Below are 24030 nucleotides of genomic sequence, written 5' to 3' on the forward strand. Positions count from 1 at the left end.
TAGCTATTTATCACAAAACAAGAAAGAAAAAATTACATCTTTGTGAATCCACCTCCTTCTTTTTAGTGTTTCTCCCAGGCTCATAGGCGATTTAAGCCTCACGTATGCTGATGACTTCCTTTGTATGTAAATCTTTTATCTCTGCCTTTCAGACAAATTTTACTTCTGAGAAATTGGTTCTTTAAGCAAGCATTGAGGTACAAGGTATCTAGGTTAGCTTCAGGCACTGAACAGCGACTAACAATCTGCCAGCTGTTTGGCTTTTGGACTAATACTGGCTCCCTGCAAACTATGTGTCAGAGAAATTTCTCCTGATTCTTTGCTTCTGCAATATAAATACCTCTCTAAGCAAGACTCAGAAGTCCCATTGCCAGTGGTGCTAGAATGGTTCCTTAGGCGGTCATAGTACACCTTGTTTTGCTCATCTTGCTCTAAATATATAGAAAAACTAAAAATCAGTAAATTTATCTCATGTTTCAGCCTTCACCAAAAAACCTAGTGGTTTAATTATCTACTGGCACCCTCCATGGAGATATGGACATTTCCTTTAGTAGCAGTACCAGCTGAATCATTCCTCCCAGCAAACTGTGAGCCTCCTGCCGTCAATTATTGGACAAATGTTTTTGGAGGTTGGTAAAGAAATACGTCAGAACCCATAAAGTAACTCCTTCTGTCCTTTTGCTCCCCCTAAAAGGTAAAAAAAAAAACAAAAAAAAACCCAAAACAAAACAAAAAACAAACAAACAAAAAAAAAACCAAAACAAAACAAACAAAAAAAAACCCAAAAAACAAACAAAAAAAAACCAAAAAAAAAAAACCAAACCAAAAAGCAGGAAACAATTCCAGCAGGGGAAATTCTTGTGTAACCTCTTATTTTCCATGGTGCCCAAGGGAAAAAAAGTTCTTTTCCTTCCCCTTTAAAAGATAATTCACGAAACTTTTTAAATCTATCTTTTGTCTTATTTAATAGTCATCATCACTAAAAGCTCCAATACAGACTTGACATGGAAGAACCTCCTAAAGGCCAGCTGGGATATTATTCTGACTAAATAACATACATTTAATCTGCATCTTTGCAACATCTATTCTCATGGTTGCTCTCTGTAACTTCTCCACCTTCCCACTTTGTTGTATTTCTATCTGACATTCCACCTGAATGACCTTTTAAAAGTCCAGCTAGTGAAAAAACCAGTAGTTCATCAGCTGGAGAGCACACTTGCAGTACACCTTCACGCTAGCTCCGTGTTGTTCATCACAATCGTGCTTAACCTTTAAAACTCTGGGATACAGTGTGGGGATGTCTTCTTGCCTTCTTTGGTTAGTTCCTAACTGATATTAGGCGGAGGCCAGCTGTGAGCTGCTGAATGAACACCACAGTGATAAAGACAGTTCGAGGATGCCGAGGGCCCTTTTTCAGTTATATGACTTTACTCAGAAGAATTGCCCCTGCAACTCCCTGCACTAATGACAGTGCTAACAATAAGCACTCTCAGCAAAGCATCAGAGTCTCTTAATTTTTACCTCCTCTCCAGGGTAATTCTGACTGAAGCTAGTGACCTCCCCAGCATGCTGCAAAGCACGTCGTTTCAGTCAGAATTTTAGAAAAAGTGTATAGGAGGAAAGAAGTACTTTTGTGGAGGTTGAAACACATTGGTGGATGTTGTCACAGTCACTGTTGTTAAATGCAGGTGAAACCCCAGGTATATGCCACTGACCAAAACAAAGGGAATTTGAGAATCCATGCTGAAACTTGAGCAGCGTAGGTGGTGACTTTGCCCAGTGCAGCTTTCAAAGCTGCAAGTAAGAAAAAAGACATAGAAACTGTGACAGCAGTTGTTGACAGGTGTTGTACAGACAATCAGAAGTTGCTGTGCTGAGCTTGAGAGGAAGAACCTCATGTTTCAGATAGAAACTGCTATAAATTTCATGGTAGGTGGACACCTTTTTGTAAGATTCCTCCTATATTCAGAAGTAACTGCACATCTTTTAAAGATAAACATAATTGCAAAAAGATATTTTCATCATGCAATACTTGCTAAGTAATTACTTCTTTGTGTTAAAAGACTAGCAAAGAGAAGGATAAACTATTCAGTGAGTTCATCTTTCAGTCATAATGCTTGAGAATCAAGTTACTTGGAAAAGCCTAGACATAAGTAATGGCTAGATCCTGTCATTTTTCTTTCTCTTCCTTCCCTTCCCACCGTTCCCCTTCCCTCTCCTGTCCCTCTTTTGAATAACATTCATATATTTATTTTCAGCTGTGCTATTAGCCTGTATCTTCCACTACTAACCGCAGCTTTCTGAAATAGCATCTTCACAAATCTCTTTCTGAAGGCTGAAATCAGTCCAATTATTTGCTTGCCAATAACATTTTTTAAATTATTATTATTTTGTGACCCAAATGACTTAGAGACAAAAAATTGCTAATGCTTTTTCTGTGTTCTCCTGTCACTGGGAGAAAAGCCAAGCCCAGCTGCCCTGTTTTATCCTTTCCTACATTGCATAGCATTACTCTCTGCTTGGTGAGGAGGTCTTTGCTAGTGAGCTGTAAAGCTGCAAGATTGTTCTTAGTTTCTAGATACATCTGAGATACAAAGAACTCATAATAGTTTGGATTTCCACTCAGATTAATTTTGAGGTACATCTTTGACAGTGTACAGAGCTGTATCTCCAACAACACAGAGCCACTGCCAGACTATCAAATTTAAATTGGAGGGAGGGAAGTTTAAAGGTGTTTGAAATGTTTTATTCTGAAGAGTAGAAAAGTTATAGAGATGGCTTTATCACTGTTGTTTAGCATCTTAATATATACTACCATGTAATTTTTTTTTAATTAGTGATTATTAAATAAAATTATATAAATTGTGGAAAACAGTCTCCTTCCATAACATGAGAATCACTTCTATTACTGGGCAAGCACACTAAGGATGCTGCTTCTGTATATTTAAACTCAGAAAAGAAATAATGAGGTCATTTATGAAGATAAATGTCACACTAAAGGAATTAGACAGCACTTCAGTTTTTATGTAGAGCACAAGCTTAGTCGATAATATCACCCATAGACACAAATTACACTATGTGACACCTGGACCCTTTAGATCTAGTACAACCAATTACTCAGAAGAAGTACACTGAGTCTTGCACACAGATTTTCAGTTTCAAGCTTTTGAAGACTGGAGATGAACACATAAATGTACAGTTAAAGCTTTCACATTCCTTACCAGAGTGCCTGTTTTAGGCTATCAGGTTGCTGAAGTCAACAAAGAAGTAATGTAGAAAGCAGAAGCTGGTTTTCAACAGGTGCAACCTGGCCAAGGTTTATTAATTTAGGTGCAATTTTGGTTTGCCTGTTACTAGCATGAGGAGTACATCCTTAAAGTCACTTACACTAATATGGAATCAGGATAGATCCAATAGGTCCACAGGCTGTAGAAGAGGGGGTTACTGCTGAAGACACACTCTCATGAGGTCCCAGTAACTTCAGGAGTGACATGCTCATTCTCACAGAGCCTGTCAAAGCCAGTACTCTGTGTGTGTCTCACTGCACTGTCTGCCCCACTGTTTGCCTTAATTTCCTTGTTTTTAAAACATTATATATCTCTACTCTTTTCATTACAGACTAGCACTGCTGATAAAATACATTCAGTGCTTAATTTTTCTTAAAGGAGCCCTTTAGTGGAGAAACACAAGTCTTGCACTGAACCTTTAGTTCACAGCAAAAGATAATATCTAAAGAAAAATGGCCTGCCAAAAATTCAGAAAGCATTGATCTTTTTCCTTTTAAAAATATTTTTAAATTTTGAGACACGTTCCATCAAATCAAAATGATCTGGTTGAACTATTTTGTGATTTTCTGAATTTGCAAGATTAGTACAGTAGGAAAAGGAAAAATATACTCAATGAAACATTCAGTTTGGTTGTTAGTACAACATGTGCTGGAAACAACAGTGACATTTGTCTAAAAGGTCTGAACACAGCCTACGACCATGTCCTGGTTTCAGCTGGGATAGAATAAATTTTCTTCTTAGTAGCTGGTACAGTGCTGTGGCTTCAATTTAGTATGAGAATAACACTGGCAACACACTGATATTTCAGTTGATGCTCAGCAGTGCTTACCCTAAGCCAAGGACTTTTCTGTTTCCCATGCTCTGCCAGCAGGCAGGTGTGCAAGAAACCAGGATGGAGCACAGACAGGACAGCTGACCCCAACTGGCTAAAGAGATATTCCATGCCACATAGCACCATGCTCAGTAAACAAACTGGGGGAGTTACCCATAATGAGGCCAATCACTGCTGAGGAATGGACTGGGCATTGGTCAGCAGGTGATGAGAAATTGCGTATCGCTTATGTTTCTTGGGTATTCTTCCTCTCTCTCTCTTTCATTACAACTACTATTATTCTAATCACTATTACAATAATTATTATTGCAATAATTAGTGGTTTTAGTTTTATTTTGCTATGTTTCACTTCAATTCTTAAGTTGTTCTTATCTCAACCCTTAAGGTTTAATTTTTTTCTTTCAGTACTTCTCCCCTCCAGCGGAGCCAGGGGGAAAATGAGCAACCTGATATGTGGTGCATAGTTGCTGGCTGAGATTAGACTATGACAGTAGGTGAAGGCCTGTGTTTATTTTTTTCCCTTATTCTGCAAAACATTTTTACAAATATTTAACAGGATCTCAAACTAGGAGTGTTCCAGGCACAGAAGCCTTTATTGTGCCAAAGGAATAAGTAGCAAAGTCTAAATAAAGTTGGTCAGATTTAATATGAGATTTGTAGTGTGTTCCTCTTCTGAAAGAGTAATTATTTCAGTAATTGTTCTAAACACTGCTGTGTCACTTAGATAAATTGAAACATTTTGAATAATTACCATATGATACCAGAGTATTTTATTTTAAGACTGGTCCAGTTCCCAGTTCCTAGAATAACAATGCCTCATTGACAGATTACTTTGAATATGTTCACACTAGGAAGCTGAACCAAGAATCTGTAGCAACTATGATTAAATATATACACATTTTTTGGGATTTTTCAGCCCAACTCTTATCCCTTGTTCACATATACTCTCCCTGTTTTGGCTACTAAGGTGCAATTACCTTACATCAGAAGATAAAGAGAAATTCCAAAAGAGATTTCTGATGGAAAGGGATAAACTGATTTCCTGCAAATCTTCAGCAACTCTGTAGAAATCATTTATCTTGTTAACATGAAGTCTAGGGTAGAGCATCTTTCCATGTTTGGCATTACAAATTTCAAAGTAATGTTCCACAGTGCTTGAAATGGTTTCAGCAAAGCAATGACTTCCGTTTTTCCACATCATCCACTGCAAGGAAGCCTAATAGCTCACAGAGCGACTGAATCAATGTTTGCAAGTCCATTCCCTTAAGTTGCCAGTTAGCATAGCTTTAGAGAAAGGCTTTTATCAGGCAGAAGGCTGCTTCTGGCCTTGGAGCTGCAGATTTTGAGGCCAAATTATTATGGGGTGAAGAGGCATAAGCTTGAAAACTCAGTGCCTTCTGCACACTTAGAACTTTTCCTGCTTCATCACACCACATCCAGCCATTCCTCATATACAACCAAATTCAATCGTGCAAACAGCTCTTCACTGATACCTTAGATTACTTTCAAGTTAATGCTGTATTTTTTCCAGCCATAACATCCATTTTATCTCCTTCAGGTGTAAACAAAGCAGTGTCTGTTCTTTTGCCTATTTAATCAAAGCAGTTTTTCCTTCTTTTCTTCCGAGTCTGGCTAAATTAACTGAAATGACCTGCAAGGTTGTTGCTATCTCCAGACTGGATCAGAGAACGTATGCATTGCACTACAATCTACTTTAATCCCATTACAGCCATGTCACTCCTAGGCCTTCATTGTGATTAGACAATTAGATACCAATGGCTTTCTAATGGATTTATTACAAGGCATTAGCTCATGAAAATTCTGCAGTGTTAGCTGCTTGCCTGTTCATTATAATGAGAAATGAAACACTGTCATGGGAATCTGTTAATTTAATAGCTTCCATAACAATGTTAGGAGTGGTAGTGGAAGAAATAAAACATGATTTGCTGCCGAGGCTAACCTGCTCCACGAGTTAGCCTTGTGGCTATTTGGAGAAGCATTTTAGCTATTAGATAACCAAAGGTAACTGACCAAACTTTAAAATGAATGTATTTGTTTTGTATCCCCAAAAAAAGTGAGTGGCTGAATGTTGCCACAGTACCTGAAGAGTTAGTCAATAATTTAGGAGCGATGGAAATAAAGGGATGTGTTTTGTTATGGTCTCTGAAAATACTAGCTAGAGTTTTACTTATCAGGAGGAGATGGGGATTGGTGGCATCTTACATCTGTGTGCAAGTCACACTGGCAAAAGTAAGAGCCAGGGTGGTGTGAACTTTCTTCAGCACTTTAATTAGTTCAAGCTTAAATGTCTCACATCTCATGTGTGAGACACCAGAGCAGTCCTGCAACTACCTTAACAATCAACCAGTTAAATAATCAGTTGATTATTTAACTGTAAAATATTTACCTTTAAAATAGTCCAATTATGATCTTAATTGTCATGGCATGTACCAGGGAACCAATGAGCTCAGAATGGATAGAGGATAAAATCCTGCAAATGTAGTAATGGCTATTCATTGGCCTTTTTTTTTTATGAGACGGATGGGCAGATGTATATCACAGTAGAACCAGTACTCATTTTTCACTCCTGTAGGCAGATGAAGAGGAGCCAACGACTGAGTACGCCCCTGAGATTTTATTAACTAATATTTCCTCTTGCCTGATCCCTTTCAGGCAGCTGTGAGATACCCTGGATGGCTGATATGTGTAAGCTTGAATGGCTGTGGTCATGACCACAGACATTTTGTGCATAAAGGCTTTCATACTCTAATCCTGTCTCTTGAGTGTTCTTCACAGGCATTTAAAAGAAAAAGGATGATTTAATGCATATTAACATCTGAACCCAATTAGCTAAGCTAATGAGAAAGGTAAACAAACATGATGTCCAAGAATTCATCCGTTCTCTGGATCTACAAAGCTCTGAGATTTGATGAAACATTGAGATTTCCCCATGATTTAAAAGTTAATGGTAACTAGGCAAATTATTTTAAACTGAGGCATACTGACTCAGTGTGCTGAATCTTTGTGCTATGTTTTGCAGATGTAACTGCCTTGCTGTTTACTTTGCTGCAAGGATTTTTCCAGCATCCACTGCATTAAAAAATGGACTTCCCTGGTTCCCCTGGCCAGTTTCACAATTTACAATTTCCAGGAAATTGTACTGCTCCAAGAAGCAGCTATTTTTTCCTTCTTTTTTTAAAAGTCTTTTCATCTCCAGCACATAAATTCTAGTAGGCAACAGCCAACTTTCTGTTTTGATAAAACTAAAATCCTATAATATCAACAATTCAGATAAAATCAGATTAAAAAATATGTAATGTGTGTATACATATATTAGTGTATAAACACAATGTCTTAAAATTAATATTACATTTAATCTAAATGTCAAATGAAATTAAATAGTGTGATACATTTGAAATGAAATGTTTTGGCATTATCAGACTGAAACAAGAAAGATGAAATGATTCACTTTGACACTTTCCTGTGGAAAATTGCTTCAAAATTTGAAATGTTCATGTAGAACAACTCGATTTCAACAAAACTGAATTTTTGAAGTTACACAGTGTTCTGCTGAAACATTTTTGAGCAGCTGTAGATGCAGTCTGCCTGTGTGTGTGTGTCTTTGTTTGTAAACTTACCTTTCAGCAAGATGAAGGCTACCAGGCATGTTAAATCCACCATTCACTTTGGAAACTGTTCATGAATTATGCAACTTCATCTGAAGCCAGAGTCACACTGTGACAAGACAGGGTCAGACCACAGCATGAAATATTTTGGTATGTCCTCCACTAACGAGACTCCCACATAGAACTAGCACAAACATCCCTTCAGCTAGAATGATATCAGTATTAGGAATTTTTCCTCCAGGATGTATTTGGGCATCAAATGTGCCTGACCATATCATCCAAATGGAGAATTTGGGAGTTATGGCATTTTCTAACAGCTTTACTAGAGCATTTAACTGGCAAAACAAAACATGAAAGACTTTTGTATTGTGATTGATTACCAATTTAATTTCATAATATGGATGATCACTGGTAATGGTTCTTATTGTGGCACTTAGTTTACATTGCAACACAAAAGGATACCGTTTTCCAAATATAAACCAACCAAGATATGAAAGACATTGCAGGAATGACTTTATGTCCTAAGCCAGGAAAAAATCACACTTGTAAGCTACATAAAGCAAGCATGAACAGTGTATGTCAATCAAATAAATAAAGCCCTGCCCATGTTAAAGATGACCACCCTAGCAACAAGAGAAGCCGCAGCCCAGATATCTTTTGGCACCACAATCCATCACCAGGGTGGCTGCTGGGATGGAACTGGCCAAGGGCCAGTACAGGGCATAATGCTGTGGTCCTGAGTGTGGCCCTTGGTGGGCCTGCAAGGCAGGGAACATGCACTGCCTGGGGAAGAAGGATGCTGGAGGGCTTCTGGGGGTACAGTCTGCCCTTCAAAGAGGGTGTGTGGGTGTACATGGGTGCCTGCGCATGGGTGCTTGTGTGTGTGACCAGTACCACGTGGGACTAGCTGAAGATGGGCTTTAGAAATTCATAAGTGTTTATTAATGGTTTGCATGTCTAGCATTGTGGTTTATCTACTGAATTACATTGATCCTGAATGTGCAGTGTACTGATTGTTTGTTAAGTACGTGCCATTAATAATTCAGAAAACTGCTTTGGTTTAAATTACATGAGCAGTTTTTGCCTGTGACAGATATAAATTGGATAGTTCGAATCTAGGCAGCAGCTTTGAGATGCAGTTTAAAATTTCCTGTACTTTCATTTATCCTCAAAACCACCAATGACTGATACAACTCTTCAATTTAACTATATTACTATGTGACTGTATTGTTGAACAGCTTATTCCTTGACTAAAGTTCAAGAGTTATGTTCTGCAGCTTATATGTATTGTTTCCATACCAATTAAAATAACCTTCCTTTTGATTAACAGTAAATTTCAATATACTCTTATTTCTCCTGACTTAGGAATTTTTAATTTTTATTCCATAAATTTATTCTCTGCATTCACTGTGCAAGGTTTCTATCCATGCATGATTAAAAAAAAATTTTAAAAAAAGACAAAAAAAAATAAAGGAGAACTTTTTTTTTTAATCGAGTTTTATTTTTTTATGAAGGTAAGTCTTGATATCAAACTTCTTTTTGTTATTTTTGTTATCTTGACAGGGATTATCAAAACTCTTGTAGTAAGACAATATTTGCACACTGCAGCTGACATAGCATGACATGAAGTTCACATAGATGGTATAAAACTCACAGATTCTTTTTTTTTTTTTACTTTAATTTCTTGTTTTGAAGATGAAAATTCCCCACATGAAAGCAAGACAATATCAGTTTATTGTTTATGGCATTTTATGGTTAAATAAATGCCCTCTAGTTTTCCACACTATTCACCAACAACTGTCAACATCAAAAATAACGTCACAGTGAGGGTGAATCAAATCCTATGAATAAATAATGAAATCTATTTTCATTTTAATTTCAATGTCACTATAAAATAGAGACAACAGTGACAAAAAAACCCAGCAGCAATTTCTCTAAAGAGTAATAATAAAAACTAAAAAATATTTAGATTCAGAATGAAAAAAAGCACATCAGGAAGTACTCAACAGGACTCATAAGAGACGAATAGATGGGAATTTAGAATTATTCTACGCACTAACAAAGCAGTAAGTGGTTATAGAACTTAGCTGTGTTTTCACAGAGAGGCACAAATAAAATGCTAGCTAGACTGAGTCAGAAATGGCGCTTACTCTTCTGTGAATGTTTATAACAAACAGTATGAGTCTTTATAATGGTGTAGAAAAAAGGGGCTACATGGTGTTGATATACTGCAAGTGGAAAATATATTCATGAAAGCTGCTGATGGACCTCCAAATACTTTTTTCCAAGGACAACAATGGAAACAAGGAGCTGCAGGTAGAAAAGACATAATTGGGCAAAAAAATGGACTGGAAATACTGCTTTTTTTGCATTTGTCTTGGCATCAGCCAGAACAATATGGTATCATATGTAGTGAGATGTATGTATACAGAATGAAACTCCTGTTGATTTGTAATAAAATGTATTTCTGCTAACAGACTGTAAATAATTGCTTGGTGATTCAACTCCATAAGCAGTTTTATCAAGGTTGTTTAAGCCTTTCTTGTTAACTAACTTTAGATGTAATGTGTCTACTTTTCCAAAGTCCTTCAAAATGTTTCCACTGATTTATGAGCATCTACAGTGCAAGCCTGTCACCCTACCAACCAGTAAAGTAAAATAAACCTATTTTTGGAAAGCCATGGAAAAAAATATGAAAACAGACTTCAGGTGTGTCTACTGCTGTTTGACTCCTGTTCATATTAATTGAAATATTGTTTTTACAAAACAGCAAAGAAAAGCATTTTTGCTGAGATAGACTGGAACGCCTTAGAAAAATACAATAAGCACAGCTATGGATGGTTCGGAAAGCTTTTCAGTTCCAAATTATAAAACAATTAGAAAATCTCAATACTAAATTAGAAAGCAATGTGAAAGAAAAAAATTTTTGAAGCTTCTTGAAACTGATCATTTCAATAGTATTAATTTTTCAAAATTTCTATGTTTAAAGGTTTATAAGAAAAAAAAAAATTGTTGAAGTGATGCACCTTTCTGAGCTACAACTAGTTCAGATGAATGTTTCATATCAGAATGTCTGTGAATTTGAAAGCTGTCTTCCAGTCCATTCTTTAAAATAAGAATTTTATGAAATCTACCCTACCTCTTTTCATGAAAACCTCCTGATTTTGGTGAATTGGGTTAACATTGTAGCAATGCAGGATTTGTTTATAGCAATCATGATCATGTTGTTCTGAATATACATACACTGCAAGTTATGGATCAACTGTCTCCCAGTTTGCATGTTAATTATCAATGTCTTTTGGGATAAGGTCTTAAGAATTAGACCTCAGGATAACTCTTTTGATTTAGCACAGGGATAAAAAGTCTGAGTGAGAGTTTTGTCTTTGCATAGGGAGATGGGAGGTTCAAACTAGGATGAAGCACATGGCTTTATTTAGTGAGAAATTGATGCGGGTGTATGGTAAGAAGGTGAAAGGGATAAATAAGGAGTATCAGGGCTTGATGTGAGCAAGTAAAAGCTTTTATTAAATTATGATAAATCTTTTTTTTTGCTCAATTTTTTTATTTTCTTAAAAAGTTAAACATTTACAAATGTGTATTAAATCCAAGAAATGTAACAGTTTTTCTCTTAGCAGTATTAGAATTTGTTATTAAATACTAGAAGATTTAGTTTAAAATTTCTTCAGTGCAGACAAGTACCTCTAAAGATAATTTACAATGATGGAAGAAAAAACCTTTGATGACATACCTCTGGGGAGTCCCAAATTCTATGGAAAAGGGGTTAGGTTCAGAATACGTAGGAACAACTGCAGCTGCTAACAACAATTGTTAAAAAAACCCAGAGTCCTAATTATCCTTGCATTTAGTGTACAGCAGTGAGAAAAGCAAATCAATGCCTCAGTGTATCATATTCTGTGAAATGCTATCAAATTTCTTAATTAAATCTTTGTATTATGTATTACTAGAAAGCTTGAATCCTTAAAAGACAATTGTATTAAAAAAGAAAAAAAAAAGAAAAAATAAAACCAATTTAATGTAGGGCTAAAAGTCAATAATATCTTGTAATGACATCAGGTATGAAGGTACAGGAAACATTATATAATATAACTTTGAGAATTGCTTAAACCTCAGGGACTTTTTTAACTGCTTAAAAGTTAAAGAAGAAACTGGTATCAATTAACGGGATAATGGTGCAAAACAATTTGCTTCTGGTTTGGTATTGGCAACATTGCACGATTAAAAATTGAAGAAATGACATCTAAAATACATACCAAAGATGAGACATGGACAGTCTGAAAAGAACATAATGAATGTATGGTATTCTGATACAGCAGCTTTGATTCAGTGTATGTACCCCTACATATTCTCACTGCAAACTGCATGTTTCTTTTAAGTAACTGAAAGGGGTTGTTTAGTGCTTGAATACTGATAAGATTCCAATATCTGCTACAGTAACCCTTAAAATGGCATCCAGCTATTGTAACGAAAACCAAAGACACACATGAAGGAGGCCCAAGAAAATTCCAATCTTAGGAGTTCTGTGAAATACAGGATAACTCAACTGAAAATGCAACCCTTTTATCCAAACAACAGTGAGAGTAGGAGAAGGGAGAACAGAAGCAACCTAGGAAAACAGCCTGAAGACAGTAAATAAAGAACATGTAAATTAATTTTAAAATAACACAGTTCATTTTATTTATTTTACTTTTAAAAAGCTAGGTTAGATAGTATTAGATAATAATGATAAAAAAAAAGGCAATTTGTTGAGCAGCAAGGTTTAGTGGGGTTATCTTGCACCTGGAAAGCTGCTGTAAGTCTGCTGTATGAGATTTATTCCGGTCACTGGCAGGGTTCAGTACAATTATGGAAGTCTCCATAGACTTAAACTATTGTTATTAAATTCTCATCATTGAATCAATCCTGGTCTGGGTTTTAATGAACTTTAGAAAAACAGGCAGAATATTTATTGCAAAACTATTAAATGTTGAACATGTCACACTTGTTTGCTATGTTCATATGAAATCATCAAGCATGGTTCAGACAATGAGGCTCTGATTACTTAACAGCTACATTTGAACAATACTCTATTCTTCTATATTTTAACCTAGTACCTTATCTATGATAAGCAGTGCAGATCAGAATAAAAATAAAATACATTGTCCAAATTCTGCTTTGAATCAGGGCATAGTCATGATCAAGGAAGAGTAGCTATGGCCTTACATCATAATATCATAATAGATTAAATGAGACCTGCCTTACAAATCTTCAGCATTTTCTTCTAAGACTCTGCACACAGAGGCTTTCTTAATATTGGTCACTATCACTTTGCCAAATTTTTAAACCTTTTAACCAAATCTTCCTTCCTTCCTTCCTTCCTTCCTTCCTTCCTTCCTTCCTTCCTTCCTTCCTTCCTTCCTTCCTTCCTTCCTTCCTTCCTTCCTTCCTTCCTTCCTTCCTTCCTTCCTTCCTTCCTTCCTTCCTTCCTTCCTTCCTTCCTTCCTTCCTTCCTTCCTTCCTTCCTTCCTTCCTTCCTTCCTTCCTTCCTTCCTTCCTTCCTTCCTTCCTTCCTTCCTTCCTTCCTCTCAGTGATATATATTGTCTGATTGATGACCCTGTGCCTTCAAGTGCTCTAATACCATAGAGATGTCTCCAAAGTGGTCAGCAGTCAGACTGTTTTTCCTTCTGGAAAAGGTATTTTCAGTGAGAAACTGGGTAGCTGAATGAGATGCATGTCTCCATGTTGCTAAATGTTGGAGTGATCTTTCATAGAGCATGCTTCTGAGCATCTCATGTTCTTCTCTTAATCCATAAGAGATAACTAATACCAGAGACAGTAATATTAAAGTTAGTTCTTCCTGCTGCTTCTTATGGTAAAATTTGCAGTACAATACCACTTTTTCTTCAGTTTTTTCTCCTTTTCAACAGGCATTCTTCATCTTAAGTGTTTATGCTAATAATCTCATAATGTACAATCACTTCAGTCTAGCAATTATCAAACTAAAAAATGTTGCTTTACAGCAAACTGTACACAAATGATGTAGAAATGATTAATATCTCTAGTATTGTTCATTTGTTACTATGGAAATACTGTTCCTCTATAGAGCTATTAGTAAACATTGTATTAGTGATGCAGCCAATGATAGAGAAAGCCTTGGCAAGCAGAGTGGTAAAATTAAGATGTATATTGTTAGAGATCTGAAGTTTCAGCATAGATAGAAATGTATTTCTTTTCCTTGCTAAAAATATCCAATTCAAGTGGAGCCTATTTGGACATAAACTTTACAAGCCAGTCATTGAAATAGCTTATAAAAATGTATTCTAAATCAAAAGAGATGTTGGAGAAAAAATAAGAAACTTCACCATTTTTGTTATTCACGTAAGTGGAAGGGTATCTTCCCTACTAGATAAACCTGTGGGTTTTGTTTTCTCTGTTCCCAGAGTTAATGTTCATCTGTTTTCATGTGATACAGAAAAGCCCTTCTGTATTTATGATCGAGACTTTTTTTCCTTGTATATAGTCTCATAATTAGGAGGGAAAGAGAAATCTGGAACACTTTAAACAGTTCCTCTAAAGTTTCACTGTGAGCAAATTTGTTATTTTTTGATGTGTGAATTTTCCATGCCTAATGTTCTGAATGGCCAAATTCTTTTCCTCTCTAGGAGGTGTTAGCATCAGGGAAGAGATGGAAATATTTTCAGTGTGAAAATAATTTTTTGTTTTAATTTTCAAAGTCTTTTATGGCTTGGTACCTCCATATTTTCACATACACATGCTGGGAGACCAACGTTTAGCCCATTCTGCCAGTCTCAGTCCAGCAGGGTTGTCAAATATCTATCCATACATATTTTTCCAGAACATGTCATGTTCACTGATGAACATCACGAAAACTACTTCATTGCTTTCATTCAATTCTACAGGACACTGTTGCAGAGATGACCCAAACAAAACTCAGCATACATTGTGGTATTGGCGGGAGTGACCACTGCTTATCATGGTCTTCTGAGCATCTCATGTTCTTCTCTGCACCACATTGCATCTTGCTCATGTTTCAAATGTGCCTGCAAAGCACAGCCATCTCAAGTACATAAGAAACCTGGCTGGGAGTAAATGGGGATCAGCATGGGCTACTTTATCCACATAAGTGTATCAGCTCACCAAATACTTACTATTTGTTTTGTTTTTATGATTTGTTTTATTTTTTGTGGCTTAGAAAAGCCATGGCTTGTGACTGGCTCTATAAACAGCATCACTAGCAATACTGATAATGTATAGTGATAAACTGAGATACACTTTAGACACGGAAAGATCCATTTGCTTCTCTAATTACAAAAATACTGTGATTCTAAATAATGCAATTTTTATTTATAAGAAAACATTTTCTTTATTAAGAATTAGAATAGAGGATAAATTATTTGAAGATAAAACTTTATTGTGTCATGTGGAATTATGTATATGGCTAGCCTGGACTCTGGTCACAAGGAAAATAAATAGAAGTTTTGTAGGCTTTGGAAACAAGATCTGTATTCTATGCTGTGATGGAGACATCTTTGCAAAACACATTAATTTATTTCTCGTATTTCCAAAATTTAGCTTAAAAGAGTGAGAATACCACATGAATGGAATTGAATGATCCTTCATGCAAACACCCACAGAAAAGATGCTTAAAAAGAAAACCTGTAATATTTGTCATGCAAACTTCATGAAGTCCAACAAAGTCAATTGCAAGGTACTGCAGATGAGTCAGGACACACCAGTATCAATACAGGCCACGGGATGAATGGATTGAGAAAGACTTGGAGATACTGGTAGGCAAAAAATTTTGCATGACCTGGGAATGTGCACTGGCAGCCCAGAAAGACAGCCATATCCTGGGCTACACAAAAAGAAGTGTGACTAGTGGGTCAAGGGGGTGATTATGATCACTCTACTCCTCTATTGTGAGACATCACCCTCAGTTCAGTGTCCAGCTCTGGAAGACATGGATGTGTTGGAGCATGTCCAGAGGAGAGCCACAAAAAATATTCAGAGGTCTGAAGCACTTCTGCTTTGAAGAAAGGTTAAGATTAGATTGTTCAGCCTGGAGAACAGAAATCTCTGGGAAGAACATATTGGAGCCTTTCAATATATAACAGGGAATTGCTAGAAGCAACCAGAGAGGCTTTTTGTCAAGGCCTGTAGTGACAGGACAAAGGACAATGGGTTTCAACTAGAAGAGGGTACATTTAGATTAGATATAAGGAAGAAATTCTTTACTGTGAGGTTGGTGAGACACTGGAACAGGTTGCCCAGAGAAGCTGTGTGTGCCCCATCTCTGGAAGAGTTCAAGGCCAGATTGGATGGGGCTTTGAACAACCTGGTCTAGTCAGAAAGTGTCCCTGCGAATGACAGGGAGTTGGAACTATGTGATCTTTAAAAGCTCTTTCCAATCAAAAACTTTCTATGATTCTATGATTCTATGATTTTTGGGGGCAGTTGAATGAGTAGGTGGATGGTGTTCTATAAAATTTATGTTTGTATGAATGAACGATGGCAATACAGAACTCTAATTGGTAGTCAAAATTATTTTTATATGTATGATTTCAGGCACATGCTTTTAAGTTTGAGATAATAAAAAATCCTCAGTGCGACACTGACCTGGAGGAGCTCCATAAAATCACTTAATGGTCTACATCTCAGCTTCAAATGATTCAGTTCATTAGAATTAATGAGGGGTGGTAGATCTGGAAAAGATTTCATATTGGATATGGTCACAGCCATTTGTTTTGTTCACTAAATAATTATGTTATCTCAGTGACACAAATCTTTCAATTTTAACATATTATTTTTAAGCTGCCTCTTTCAGAGTTTGTTTTGATAACCTTTGTTGGATGCAATATCCAAAATAGTTCACTCTGAGGAATAATCTATAATTTAAAAAGGCATAAAAATATGCTGTTCCAGTTCCCAAATTATACAATTTTAAAATGTTACATAATGCATAAACAGCTTTGATGAATCCATTTAGTCATTCTTATTGTATTATGATGTCGACATTTCATTAACTTCAGGATTGCTGTAGAATCAGGGAGAGAAGTCAACTAACTTTTAAAAATCGTACTTAGTAAAATCAAAAAAAACCAAAAAAGTTCTCTTATACCTAGTGTTATAAAAGAATATCTTCATGGAAGCCACTTCTGTATAATCAACATTAAAGAAAGAAGAACTATCTAGATTCCTGTGGGAACCTGAAACACATTTCATCTGGCTCCATCATTATGGAAATTTTGACCACTGGTTTTTAATTAGGTGTTCTAATTTGCATGATGAAAGTTCATGAATTTGACTAGACACCATTCATAGCTCTACTCTATTTAAGTTGCTTTGTAAGGAGCAATATATTGCACTACAGTAAAGAGGGAAAAAATCAAGACCTTGGCACTTATATTGCATATTTAACATGTAAAAAACACTTCCTTAGGGCTAAAGCAACCATAGCTAGAGGTAGCAGTAAGAGTTGCCACTGTGTTCAGTTGAATTAAAGTCTTTCTGAGAAAATCCACTGCTAGTCCTACCAGCTGAAATATTGAAAATAATCTCATGGTTGATGAGATAGTGGCAGTTGTGACCAGCCTGGGGCTCTAAAGCAAGAAGACTCAAAAGGCATCTTTTAGAACTGTGCACTTTTCAACTCTGGTAGCTAAGAAAGAGAGTGTTCAAATGATCATAGACATTGCAAAAATTACAGAGCCATGTCTCATTTCACTAAAACAAAACAAAAAAAACCATAGTATCATTTCGTTATTATCTTGTCAGTGCTCAATTAAGAACCCATGTACACTGCAAGGGAAACTCAGATGAGCTAAAATCAAAATAAGAATACAAAAATTAACTATTTCTTGAAAACTAAACCAAACCACCTTAAATGAAACCTTGAGGATGGTGATGAGAATGTGTTACACTGAATACAGGTTACAAGTATTATCCATGCTGAGATTACTGGTCTCTGACCTTATCCTGGGGCTAACTGTGAAGCCTGACTGGATATTAGCATATATAATGAGAAAATACATCATATCATTGACTTAATCAAAATATGATAATTAATCATTGCTGTATCTGCCTTTGGGAATAAAATTTTTCTAAATGTTAATTAGCCTACAAAAGTAACAAGTGAGCTTTTTAATCTCCTTTACTTCTTTATTAGCCTATGAGCTAAGTACCTCAAGAGAGCCTCAACTTCTATCTCCTCATTTTGACGCCTTGTATTTTGCCCAAGTATCAGACAACTCAATCTCTTTCTTGAAAAGCATCTATTGAACCCAGTGCTCTGTGAAGAACAAAAATTGAAAATTATTACAGAAGCCAAAACCAGAATTTATATTTTGCTTGATAAGTATGTCAAAATTATATGATTTGTGGTTTAATTCAGCTTATGGCTCAGGTGCAGTTATTCATTTAATGTTACAAATCTGATAAATTCTTGCAACTCATTTTTCACTGTTAAAATAACTGTAATAAGCATTACTTAAATCACTCAGTTTGCTTCAGACCAGACTTGTTATCATGAAGCAGTAAAAACTAACCAACCAAACACACAAACTAACAAAAATCCCACAAAAAAACAAAACCAAAAAAAGAAATGAGAACTGGCTCAGTGGGGGTTCTTTGAAATTTAGGCTATGAATTACTTTAGCAAAGTGTGGACAAGGGAAGATAAAAATTAAAGAGAGGTGGTTATTGGGAAATAAAATTGAGAATTTTCTGATTTTTTTTAAAGGCCTATGAAAAATTCTGTCTATAAAAAGAAATTTCAGAAGGTAGATCTAAGAAAATATCAGATTATATATGTAGTTTCAGCCTTTAAGGTAAATAGGTTCTCAGTTCTTTTGTTTTTCAGAACAGCTCTCAAGAGATTGTTAAAACAGAACTAAGACTCATGTTTTTAGACAGATGGGGTTTGCAAATATCTTAAAGCTGTACTGATCCAAATATGAATCCTGTTTTCTTCCTTCAAATCTCCAGGTTGTTCAGGTGCAGATTCCAGGCATTTCTTTCCAATCTGCAAGATTCTTCCTCTCTATATCCCCAAATCTCCAGGACTGGCTGTGTGACAAAAAGTTTTAAAAGCACTCTCACCCTGTCATATTCAAGATCAGTCATTTCACACTGCCAGCAGGCCCTTTTTTAACACAGAACTAAAAGTGTTAGCAACACTTGCTTTTGCTAGGATCCCTTTTGGACTGGTTGATAGGACCAGGATATGTGTGTATGACGAGATGCATTCTTTTTGGACATACAGTTGTCATTTAGAAAAATGTGAAAACTAAATATAAATATAAATAAAAATAAGACCCTTCCTTCATATACATGATGTATATATATTTATGCACACATGTAGGAATACATATATAAACACTCATTTTTATGTGCATTGCCTGTGTATGTTTCGTAAATAAAGCCCCTAATGGAATGAAAGAAATATTGCAAAGCTATGTAACGGGCAACATTCCTCTGGAAATATACCATTAATTATGATGAATTCTCTCAGTATTCATGGGGTTTCAATATGTAATCCCTTTGGAATTCTGTTGTAATTTAGCATTAATTAATTTCCACCTACAACAAAGCATTCCCTAAACTTGAATAATGTAGTGCTTATTGCCTTTCTTGCTAACATCTCTGATTTTTTTCCAGTGTCTTTCTCCTTTTACCTCTAGTAGTCAGAAGGTTATTCTATGTATTTTTAGACAGCAATACACAGAAGTAAGATTTCCCTACACCACTCAGACCCAAAGTAACTTGAATGCATTATTTATCCCTTGAGTAATTTGCCACAACTAATCCTCACAAGCAGGTCTAATGCTGGATCCTCTGGGATATTCCTCATTTCTGATTAATATTAACTGTGAACGCACGTCTTGAAAAAATACACCAGTGGGGTACTATTATTAGGCCTCTCCAATGCTGAAACGCAGGATGTCTGTTTTCCAGTACAGTGGAGCTGTGTCACATTTGGCAGACACACGAAGCCCTTTGACACAGCCGGGGGAATGCCCTGACCCCAACCTACCGAGGGGGGCAGCAGAACAGTTCTGAAAGGTTTTGGACGTGGCTACAAATAGCGATCCCCTTCTGGAACTCTTTGATCCCAGGCCTGAAACTGCTAGCATATCTATCCATACTTTGTGTGTCAGGCATGTGGATAAATGACTCCTTTTAACCTTAGTAAATCTGTATTTATGTGGTGGTGGTGTAACTGGAGTTCGCTCTCTGCAGAGGTGTGTTTATAGTTCTTTCTCACTTTGCTACTCAGCTGATCACACCATCAAACCTAACAGGGCTGCTACATTCTACTCAGAGGGTGTTTCAAATATTCCAGAGTTCAGAGAGATTTTTTGTCTCTTAAACATAATGGTAGGATTGCAAGTACCATATTACAAACCCAAATAACTCAGTATTTCGGGATTCAGGAGATTGTCATTGTTGAAGTGTTTTAGTTTTTTTCTTCTCTTTCAGATGAAATGTATTTGAACTGTCACATTTTTCAGTCACATGAATGAGAAGAAAGAATTACACAGAGCTTTGCTCTTCTGACAGTACTCTTAAAACCTCCTTTATACTTCTAAAATACTGTTATCAATGCTTCTTAAAGGAAACATCTTCCAGTTAGAAGGCTTAAAAAATACACATTTTTTTAAAAAACAGCCACTGATGTTTTAGCAAAAAGACAAAGTGTTTGTAGTACACCAGAGAACAACAATATTTCAGTGGTAATAGAAACAGTAAAAAATGTAAATAAAATGTGTTGCATTAAAAATACTAAAGGTCCATTTGAAAAATAACTAGTGAACGTTACCAGCCGTTTTCCAAGCTACATCCCCAGTCAGCTTGGTGGGACAATAACATAGCAACAATTTCAATAAGATTTTAATGCAAGTTTTTAATGGATGCCCTATTATGGTACCATTTACTATGTGCACTAATGATGGCAAGATGATTTCAATATCACTCTAAAGGGATTCCATTATGAAGCCATTACAATATGAAGCTGCAAAAGCAAAATACTTTCACGAGAAATCCATAGAGACAGTGGGATGGTTCCATTACTGGTTCCAAAGTGATATGATGGCACTCCAAGGATCTCACAGCAAGCCTGTAGGGACCATACCAGCATGTAAAATGATGATATGCATGGTAAGCTTCCTTGCAGATAGACTTGTATTTCCATTTTAAAATAACATTTTGTTCTGAGACAGCAACAAAAAAAAGTCATCTTTAGAATCATGCCTTTTTTCCTACTTGCATTCCAAGGCACCTTCATTTGCCTTAAGAAGCAAAGCCCATCAGTATTCCTTTTTACCTCTAATCTTGCTGTCAGGTTTAAGAGAGAAAGTGAGCTTAGTTCTATTTCTTTTAGGTCATGTTTGTTTATCAGAAATGTATCATCTCTCACCTACTGAGGTGAACATAAGAATAATCTGAGGTCCATGCTATCATGCAATAGTCCCTTCAACTGTCCCCACTGACAGGGATTGGCAAAATTGTAGGATGTGAACTTATTTGGAAAATGTCCTAAATCTATAGAAAAAAATTTTGATTTGGAATGGTTTAAGTTTGGCTATCTCTCTTCATTTATAAGGATAAATTCTCTTGTAGTTACTTTGAAGGGGCCATGTTAGAATTGCTTGTGAAGGTGTTGATAGAACATTTCATCAAGGGAGGAAGGTTCTAAAAAGTATGCCAAACTTGCCAAAAAACATAGCTAAGTTTCCTTTTGTGACACATTAAGAATGACATAGTTTAGAGGTTTCTTATGGAAAATTTTCTGAAACTTCCCCCCTCTCTCTTCTCCACTCTGCTAAATCATGAAATTGCATTCAAAATTGGGCCAGGTGTGCAAGGTTGGAGGGGGTACATGTGTGTGTATGACATATGTGTTTTTTGGTTTGGTTTCATTTTCCTAAGGTAAGGTATCTGATGGGACATTCATTTCCAGAATCTTGGAAAAGTTTTGTTCAGATTTGGTGTGAAGCTTTACTTCTAGAATGCTGAAGTCTTTTATGATAGTGAATTACTATTTTTGTCTCAGCTCTGTAACATATATAAAAAGTTTCACTTGCCAAGCAGCATTCATCTTCAAAACCCTGTGTGTATATTAAAGTTTATAAGTATAAATAATTAAGTATTTCAAATACAGTGCACTTGAGACCCCTTTTTACATGAGTGCTTGCCATTCAGAAGTCCGGATTTTTAGCAAACCCTTGTTCTCTTCTTCTACAATGCAAATACAAGCATATTTCATTGCACATACACCAGAAAAACACATTTCTGAAAATCACAGAACACAGAAGGTTAAACTACATGTCCTGTTCCTGCTAATGCTCCTTGTCTGACATCTTACTAATTAATGTGTTCAGCTCAACAGATCAAGGGCTTTTAGTTGAAGGATCTGTTATCACAGCATATTCCTCTCTTTCCTGGTTTTAACTAGCTGGCTTCCTCAGACTCTGTGGAGCTCTATCCAAGTCTATGAAATGTGTTCTTTATCTTCTCAGGGTTTTTTTGCCATTCTGTTAATTTCATTTCCTAATTTTTAAACTGAATTCCTAACTTTAACTATACTTCACAGCAGATTAAAGTTGGAGAATTTCTGTAAGGTTCAGGAACATAGAAAGCAGGTTAGAAGAGAGCAAAATAAAGTTGTTATTGCCCATGCAAGAGGAAAAACTGAAAATGAAATGCTTTTTTTTGTACTACTGCTTTATGCAATGACTTCTCTCAGCACCGATACTGCCTACAAGAGTGAAAGAGTCTTGATTCAAAATTCCAAATATTTGTGTTAAATTTTCATGAACTCATATCTTTGCTATAATTCCAGCTTTCATGTTGTATCCAAATTATTTAGAGGAAACTTGGCTAGAGTATTTCTATGATGCAACCAAGGTAGTAGTATAGGTGTATAAGGCAAGAGTTGCTAACAGACCTGAATGTATTTAGAAAAGGAAGGTCAGCTACAAGATGATGTGACCTACTTTTTGAAAAGAAAGTTTCTTCAGTCTGGAAACTTTCAAAATCACCTAATTCTTAACCAAGAATATGAAGAATCAGAGAGCACTGCATTCCTTTTGTGATTTCTAACCTTGTAAGAGTTCAGACAGGCATACCAAACTTTATTCTAGCCAGGCTTCTTTTTTCTTCTAAGAGGTCTTAATATTATTTTAACATCACTTTTCTCAATGGATTAAATTGCCAGTAATTCTCATCCTAGCCCTTCCATTTACTTTTGTGGTGTATATATGGAATCTGTTTAGCAATCATTTCTTGGCTTTTTACAGTCCTTTGAAATGCTTGAAAGAGTTAATATTGTATGTTTGTTTATATGTCATGTGTAACAGGCATGTAATCAAAGCACTGGTTGAACTTCAAAGCTGGCATTCGCAGCTTGCTTGACTCCAGCTGCCACATCAGCAGCTCTCACAGAATAAAATAGAAGAGCAGAGCAGTCTGTAATGCAGCCATGTATTCTGTTGTTTCCACAATTGCAGTCTCTGCAGCTCACAGAGCTTGTGATGCTGTCCAAAAGATAGCAATTTGTCTGCAATTTGAAAATGGTTTTTTTGACATGATGTACTTATTTGACACTGTAATACGATAATAGTGGTGGGGTAACATGGCTATTGCAAAATAAACTATCATTGGAAACAGTGTCTTGTCCACAATTAAAGCATGTACACTGAAAACAGTAGAATTCTGACTGACAAAATGATTGTGTGTATAGAGCTTGGCAAGACGCATTTTGAGGGAGCACACCCTTCCTTTTCAAGAATTCTTGAGATTCAAAATAAAATGCTCTTCAAAAACACTTGACTCACCTGACTCTTTTGTGAGCACTGTAGCCACAAAGAGTTTTAAGGCGTCTGCATTTCTCTCCTTATTGTATTTGCTCTGCATACTGCATAAAAATAAGTGATGCTATTTTCACTGTGTGAGATCTGTGAGAGAAGCAGCCAACTTGTAGCTATAACAGGCAGCAACAATAACCATCACCACAAGCAAACTCTGGCAGATATTTTTGCTGCCAGCACTGTTTCTTAAAATAAAATCCTTATTTGTTAAAAACTCTCTTTTCTCTCATGCCACTTTGATATCTCTGCTTTCCTTGCTGTCTTGGTTAAGGCCATTGGGAGTGCAACTTAAAGAGTTCCAAATTTGATATGGATCCCTTCTGGATATATAACCAGAGTTCATGTATCTCTGATTCTTTCAATCCTCCTTTGTCTCAAGGGGAGTATAAATATAAACCTG

This window comes from Coloeus monedula, assembly GCF_965178545.1.
Source record: "Coloeus monedula genome assembly, chromosome: 1".
NCBI classification, from domain to species: domain Eukaryota; kingdom Metazoa; phylum Chordata; class Aves; order Passeriformes; family Corvidae; genus Coloeus; species Coloeus monedula.